A 6,494-nucleotide genomic window follows, 5' to 3' on the forward strand; every position below is an offset into this window, starting at 1 on the left:
ACTATTTTTATAACAAACAGGATTAAAAAAAAAAATAATTAAAAAGTTAATGCAAACCATTCATTTTTTTATTTTTTAGAAAACTTTTTTTTTTTCCCCAACTCTGGTAAACAGGAAGTTTCTCCAGAAAAGGCCAACCCCAGACTAGCAGAAGCATTTTATATGCTATGGCTTACTTGTTAGTTTATATCTTGGGATAAAAACCAGAGTAGTACAACTCAATTGTGTGTTTAGAGCGGAAAAAGTCCTTTTACCTGCTCATCACTGCATGCTGACTTAATTGAAAAATACACAATTCACTTAAATTAGTTAAATTAATTAAATTAGCTTTCACCTTTACGCCCTTCCTTGTTTTCATCCCAGCACTTTTAGCTCTTCTTCACTTTTATTCTCATATTTTCACCCCATTGCCTGGTATCATGCTTACATTTCTACCCCCTTGCCTTCTTTCATGCCCCCACTTTTACCCCTTTCTTGCTTTCATCCTCACACATGTGGCTACTTTCCTGCTTTCATCCCCAAACGGTCACCCCCTTGTTTTCTTTTATCCTCATATATCCGTACTTATGTATTATCTGGGCTTCCATGTTAAATGCACCCTATTTTTTCATACCCCTACTATCCAACTACGCATGGAGTTGATTATATATAGTGTGGCGAGCCACCATGCCCGAAGCGTGGCGAGCCCCGCGTGGGGACGCGGTCTCATAAGAAAAACGGGAGCCCAGATATTACATAAGTACCCATATATCTACTATTGTAAAGCGCAATGGAATCTGCTGCGCTATATAAGAAACTGTAAATAAATAATATAAGTAACATACAGATGGAGTTGTATAACTAAAGTAAAAAAAAAAATTGGTACTTGTGAGTTATCTGGGCTGCCGATTTTTTGATTGTATGCCTTAAGTTAAGGCATACAATCAGATGCGATGCGATGCGATATCGCATCGCATCGCATGCGATCATCGGATGCGATGACCCGATTTTTCCATAGGAATCAATGTTAACATGGACTGAGTCCATTTTAACATGGAATTCAATGGGAAAAAGGGGTCCTTTTCATACCCCTACTATCCAAGTGGGCATGGAGTTGGATATAAACCTGTGGCGAGCGTAGCGAGCCACCGAGCCCGAAGCGTGGCGAGCGAAGCGAGCCCCGCGAGGGGACGGTATTCTGTGTCCGCTCGCCACGCTTCGGGCTCGGTGGCTCGCTACGCTCGCCACAGGTTTATATCCAACTCCATGCCCACTTGGATAGTAGGGGTATGAAAAGGACCCCTTTTTCCCATTGAATTCCATGTTAAAATGGACTCAGTCCATTTTAACATTGATTCCTATGGAAAAATCGGGTCATCGCATCGCATCGCATCCGATGGTCGCATGCGATGCGATGCGATGTGCCCGATCCGACCCGATTTAGAAATCGGCAGCCCGGATAACTCACAAGTACCAAAAAATTATATGAAAAATTATGATGGCTGCTTACCTTAAAAATATGTAGAGGTGATATTTAGAAAAGTGGAGTCAGAAAATCTATTTTCAGTCAGCATAAGTGATTGAATAATGTATAAATAAGTTAGATGTTGCCATTGGACTTGTGTTCAAAGCAATAGCAATGTTAATAAGTACAGTAATAGTCTGTTTAACCCAGGCATGTCCAAACTGTGGCTCTCCAGCTGTTGTGAAACTACACATCCCAGCATGCCTTGCCATAGTTTTAGCATTGCCTAATAACAAAACTGTGGCAAGGCATGATGGGACTTGTAGTTCCACAACAGCTGGATGGCCATAGTTTGGACATGCCTGGTTTAACCTATAGTAGCATAATCTTTAGTAAGGTGTTTTAAGGTGCGTACACATGGATAGATTTGGCAAAAGATCTTGGCATACACACGGATAGATTTGGCAAAAGATCTGAGCGTTCCTGACCGAATGAAATGATTAATCGCTCAAATTGTTCTGTGTATGAACGATATCAATGCCGATGCGCATACCTGCCAGTCATTGGTAGAGGTCGATGATCTTTCCTGCATGCAGAAAGATCATAGACCAATCCTTAGCAATGTGTACCAATCGTTTCATGTGATGAACGATTTGCTAAAGCTTATTGACTGGCTCCCACTCCTCTCCACCATCGTTAAAGATCAATAGTCCATGCGAAATCGTTAACTATTTGACACCAAATCGTTTGTCCAGGAGTTCTGAGGAAATTGTTAATGAGATTGGATTGTTTGCTAAATCTTTCTGTGTATGCACCTTAAGTACAGCTGATAGCCAGTGAACGATTGTCAATGGGACATTCTGATGTGTTTCCTCAGTGAGAGCTGAGAGTGATCAGAGCAGACATCTGCTTGTTCTTCTGACAGCTAGCAATATTGTTAGAGTGATATGCAGGTATGGGGTGCTAAACTTCTAAAATAATTTAGTGATGTTTAAGTGTATGTTGTGTACTTAAAACTCACTTGAATAGACTTAACTGAATTAAATTTAAATTAATATTGCAGAAATACAAATTCAATAATATTTTATTAACATATTCAAAGAATGGTATTCATAAAAACATTAAAGGCCCCCATACACTATGCGATTTTGGGACGATTTCATCCGATTTCGGCACTTTGTGCCAATAATCGGGTGAAATCGGCCCAAAATCGTAGGTGTGTGATATCTGATCCGATCCAATGCGCGGTCCCGTGCGCATCGGACCGGATCAGGGAGGTCGGACGGTCTGTACATACGATCACGTCCGACCTCCCTGTATGCATATGCCTGCCACCTGACAGGCATATGCATGCAGACACCGGGGCAGCGGGTCCCTGAGCACCGGCGAGTGCTGCTGACTGACCTGGCGGTGGTGGGGGCGGGCGGCGGGTGCTGCTGACCTGGCCGGGCAGTGTACTTACACATAGCAGCAGCGGGGACGGGCAGCGCAGTGGCGGCTATTATATTTTTAAAATACTTGTCAAATGACCGGCCGCTCTCTGATTGGCCGGAGAGCTCTCAGCCAATCAGAGAGCGGCCGGTCATTTGACAAGTATTTTAAAAATATAATAGCCGCCACTGCGCTGCCCGTCCCCGCTGCTGCTATGTGTAAGTACACTGCCCGGCCAGGTCAGCAGCGCTCACCGCACCCGCCGCCCGCCCCCACCACCGCTGGCCGCCGCTGCCCGCCCCCACCACCACCGCCGCCGCTGCCCGCCCCCACTACTCCTCACCGCCCTGCAGCTCCCCGGGTTTTTTTTTACATGGGACAAATCGCATGCGATTTATCCCATGTAAAAAATGGCACATCAAGTGCCAAATTGTATGTGAGCCTCCCGGGGAGCTGCCGGGAGGCTCGCAGGTAAATTGGGTCCGACTTGTCCCTAGGACAAGTCGGCCTAATGTATGGGGGCCTTTAGAGAGGGGAATTAGATACTGTTATTTACCGCAGGCTAATTGATCCCCTGGGATGAGCAGACCCCCCCCCAAAAAAAAAATCTCCAATGAATAACATGTTATCATGTTAACAGATATAGTTCTATATGTTTATGCCCGATAACAGTGTAATTTACTAGGTGAGGAAAACTAGTGCTCTACGTGAATAGCCCCAGGCATTAAAGTCTGAGGTGATCACCAGTTTTGGGTGTGATCATATGGTCGGCCACAGGAAGGTTGACATACATTAGGTTGACCACTGAAGGTCGACAGGTATTAAGTTGACGCCCACAAAAGGTCAACATGGGTTTATATTGACAGGGTCATGAGGTTGACACAAGTATTAGGTCAACATGGGGAAGGTCGACAGTCAAAAGGTTGACATGGACACCGCATCGGTGCACCGCATCCCCTTGCATTGCACCCTGTGCTCATTTACTATTTTATTCTCCCTTCATACCCTAGTGGATGGAAGGGCATGAAATACCACCGGTTGGCACACGTTGGCTCAAAAAAAAAAACACGTGAAAAACCCATGTCAATCTTTTAACTGTCGACCTTCCCCATGTGCACATAATGCTTTTGTCGACCTAATGACCCTGTTGACCTAAAGCCATATCGACCCTTTGATGGTGTCGAGTTGACCTTCAGTGGTCGACAAATTGTATGTTGACCTAGGGACCATATCCCTGTTTTCACACCTGCTAAATTACTAGGTCCCCACTAAATATTATATCCACAATAAGCAAACTGTCTAAATGTCAATTTTTATCAATAGTCAAAATATAGCTGCTTTGCTATAGTTAAATGGCACTAGTAACCAAAGACTTTATACTGCATAGGAACCTGCCATGCACTAGAAGCAGTCATAAAACCATTGCCGAGCCATTAGGGGTAAAGCGCCCTGGCAGAGATTTAGCTTAGATCACAGCAGGAGTAGTCCTGAGGCACCACCTGCGCTCTAACTGCGGATCCTGTTCCCACACTCACAACAGGTGCACAGCGACCTGCAAGCAGCCTGTAATGTACTCTGTATATATGCTGCTCCTTGTGGTTCCACATGTTGCCCAATCCTACCATTTTATATATGCTGTATAGCTAGCAATACATTGGCTGGTAGGTGATACTGATACTTGTAGTTCTCTATGTACTGGGAAGCTACAGGCTGTCAGCGAAGTACACCATGAAACATATCCATGGTAATGGGCTGGGTCAGACACTGACAATGGGGAGTTATGGAGACGTATCACAGCGGCACATAACACAGGTACTGCAGTAACCCCACATTTACCCCCTGCTCACTACTGTTGTTATTATACCTTGTTGTTGTATCAGAGCCACACACTCCCACACAGACGGAAGTACAAGAGAGGATCATTTCAAAATGACCTGTGATTGGCTAGAACATGTCAAACATCACATCCGGCTTTCCAGAAGGATTCTGGGGGTCGTAGTTTTTTATTCTTATTTTGCCTGAATAATAAGAGACGGACGTCACGGTCACTGTGAAATAAAAACAATATCAGCGCAGAGCACAGAGAGGGAGCGGTTATTATATACAACACAGTCCCGCTACGGTGTATATGACTGTGTATCTCCCAACATGATTTGTCAAGCTGCAGCCCCCAGGAGTCAGGACCCCTACGCGTGAAGAGGCGTGCCACGCCTTCCGCTGTCATCTTTATGGGGTCACAACCAGTTCTGAGCTGCTTGTCTCCACCCTCTGCTGCAGTGCTAAAGGATGGCCATCGGTGCTATTACCTCCCAACAGTCCCGATTTTATCGGGACAGTCCCGATTGTCAGGGCCTGTCCCGATGTCCCACCCGTGGGCGGCAGTGTCCCGCGGTGTGGGGGGGCTGTTGGGAGTCCCCCCTGTCAGCTGCTAAGCAGCGGGGAATAAACGCTGTGCGCATGCGCACAGCGTCTATTCCCACAGCCAGGGGACTGGGGGCATGGCTAGAGGCTCACAGAGCCTCTGGGTCATGCCCCCATAGCGGCAAAATGGGGGCGTGGCCTCGCGGAAGAGCCGCGAGTATAGGCCACGCACCCAAATTAGGTCACGCCCCCGAAAATTTCGCGCAGGAGCATCATCCCGATTGACGAATTTCTAAAGTTGGGAGGTATGCTTATAGCCATCGATGACGATAGTGCAAACTGTTTACAATAGAGACAGGATTATATGCAACATAAAAAGCTTGAAATATGCATGAAAAATACTTAAAATATGCCTGAAAAGTGTTAAAATATGCTACATTATTAAATAATAAAAAAAGGATTTTTTTTACTTATTTATTTAAAAATCAGCATAAAATTAGTTGCAAATAAACCTCAAAAATAGGCCCACAGCATCTGCATATGTCTATCGCTATACACAGGATTTTTTTTCTTCCTGGCTGCTACAGCAGACTGCAGCGTCCAAAGCTCTTCTTGCATCAACTACACGAACCCTCATCTCCAGCTCCGATGGATCAAATGTCAGCATAGCGTGTGAGGGTAGCGCAGTGGAAGGCTTCCTCCCTGCGCCGCATACTCACTGTGACACGGCATTTCCTCCGCGCCGCGTGATGTCACAACCCTTCTGCCCGCCTCCTTTGCCGCAGAAGTCTGGGGCAGATTTATTAAGCTTGGAGAAGAGATAAACTGGAGATAAAGCGGAGAAAAGGTAAAAGGAGATAAAGAACCAGCCAATCAACTCCCAACTGTCTTTTTCAAACATAGCTGATTGGTTGTGCTTTATCTCCCTTTACCTTTTCTCCACTTTATCTCCAGTTTATCTCTTCTCCAAGCTTAATAAATCTGCCCCAGAGTCTGTCTCTTGGTGTAAAGTCCCAGGCCAGGGGCAGGCAATGGTTCAGGAGCTTCGTAATGGCATCCGCCCTGACTGACTTTTATCAACATGGATTGGATTGAGCAGTGTCAGACATAACATACATCCAAATGTCCCCACACTGCGCACATACTGCCCCAGCCTGCACACTCTACCACTACCTGGCCAGCAGCAGCAGGGCAAAGCAGTGCTATAACTCGCGGGTGGGAAGAGGACGGGGCCTAAAATATGCACCATCACTGTATT

At 45.7% G+C, this 6,494-nt stretch overlaps 1 protein-coding gene across 5 annotated transcripts in view; it reads right to left on the reverse strand.

Moving 5' to 3' along the window:
- LOC146008712 (uncharacterized) overlaps positions 1-4,866 on the reverse strand; it is a 35,601-nt gene extending 30,735 nt beyond the window's left edge. For 4 of the 5 annotated variants that reach the window (XM_083148298.1, XM_083148299.1, XM_083148297.1 and 1 more), the window contains exon 1: positions 4,740-4,866. The gene's annotated coding sequence lies outside the window, so the exon portion shown is untranslated. The remainder of the gene's footprint in view (positions 1-4,739) is intronic. The other variant, XM_083148301.1, reaches the window with a different exon arrangement.
- Between the last annotated feature and the right edge of the window lie 1,628 nt (positions 4,867-6,494).

Source organism: Crinia signifera, chromosome 6, assembly GCF_055691185.1.
Source record: "Crinia signifera chromosome 6, ASM5569118v1, whole genome shotgun sequence".
NCBI lineage: Eukaryota > Metazoa > Chordata > Amphibia > Anura > Myobatrachidae > Crinia > Crinia signifera.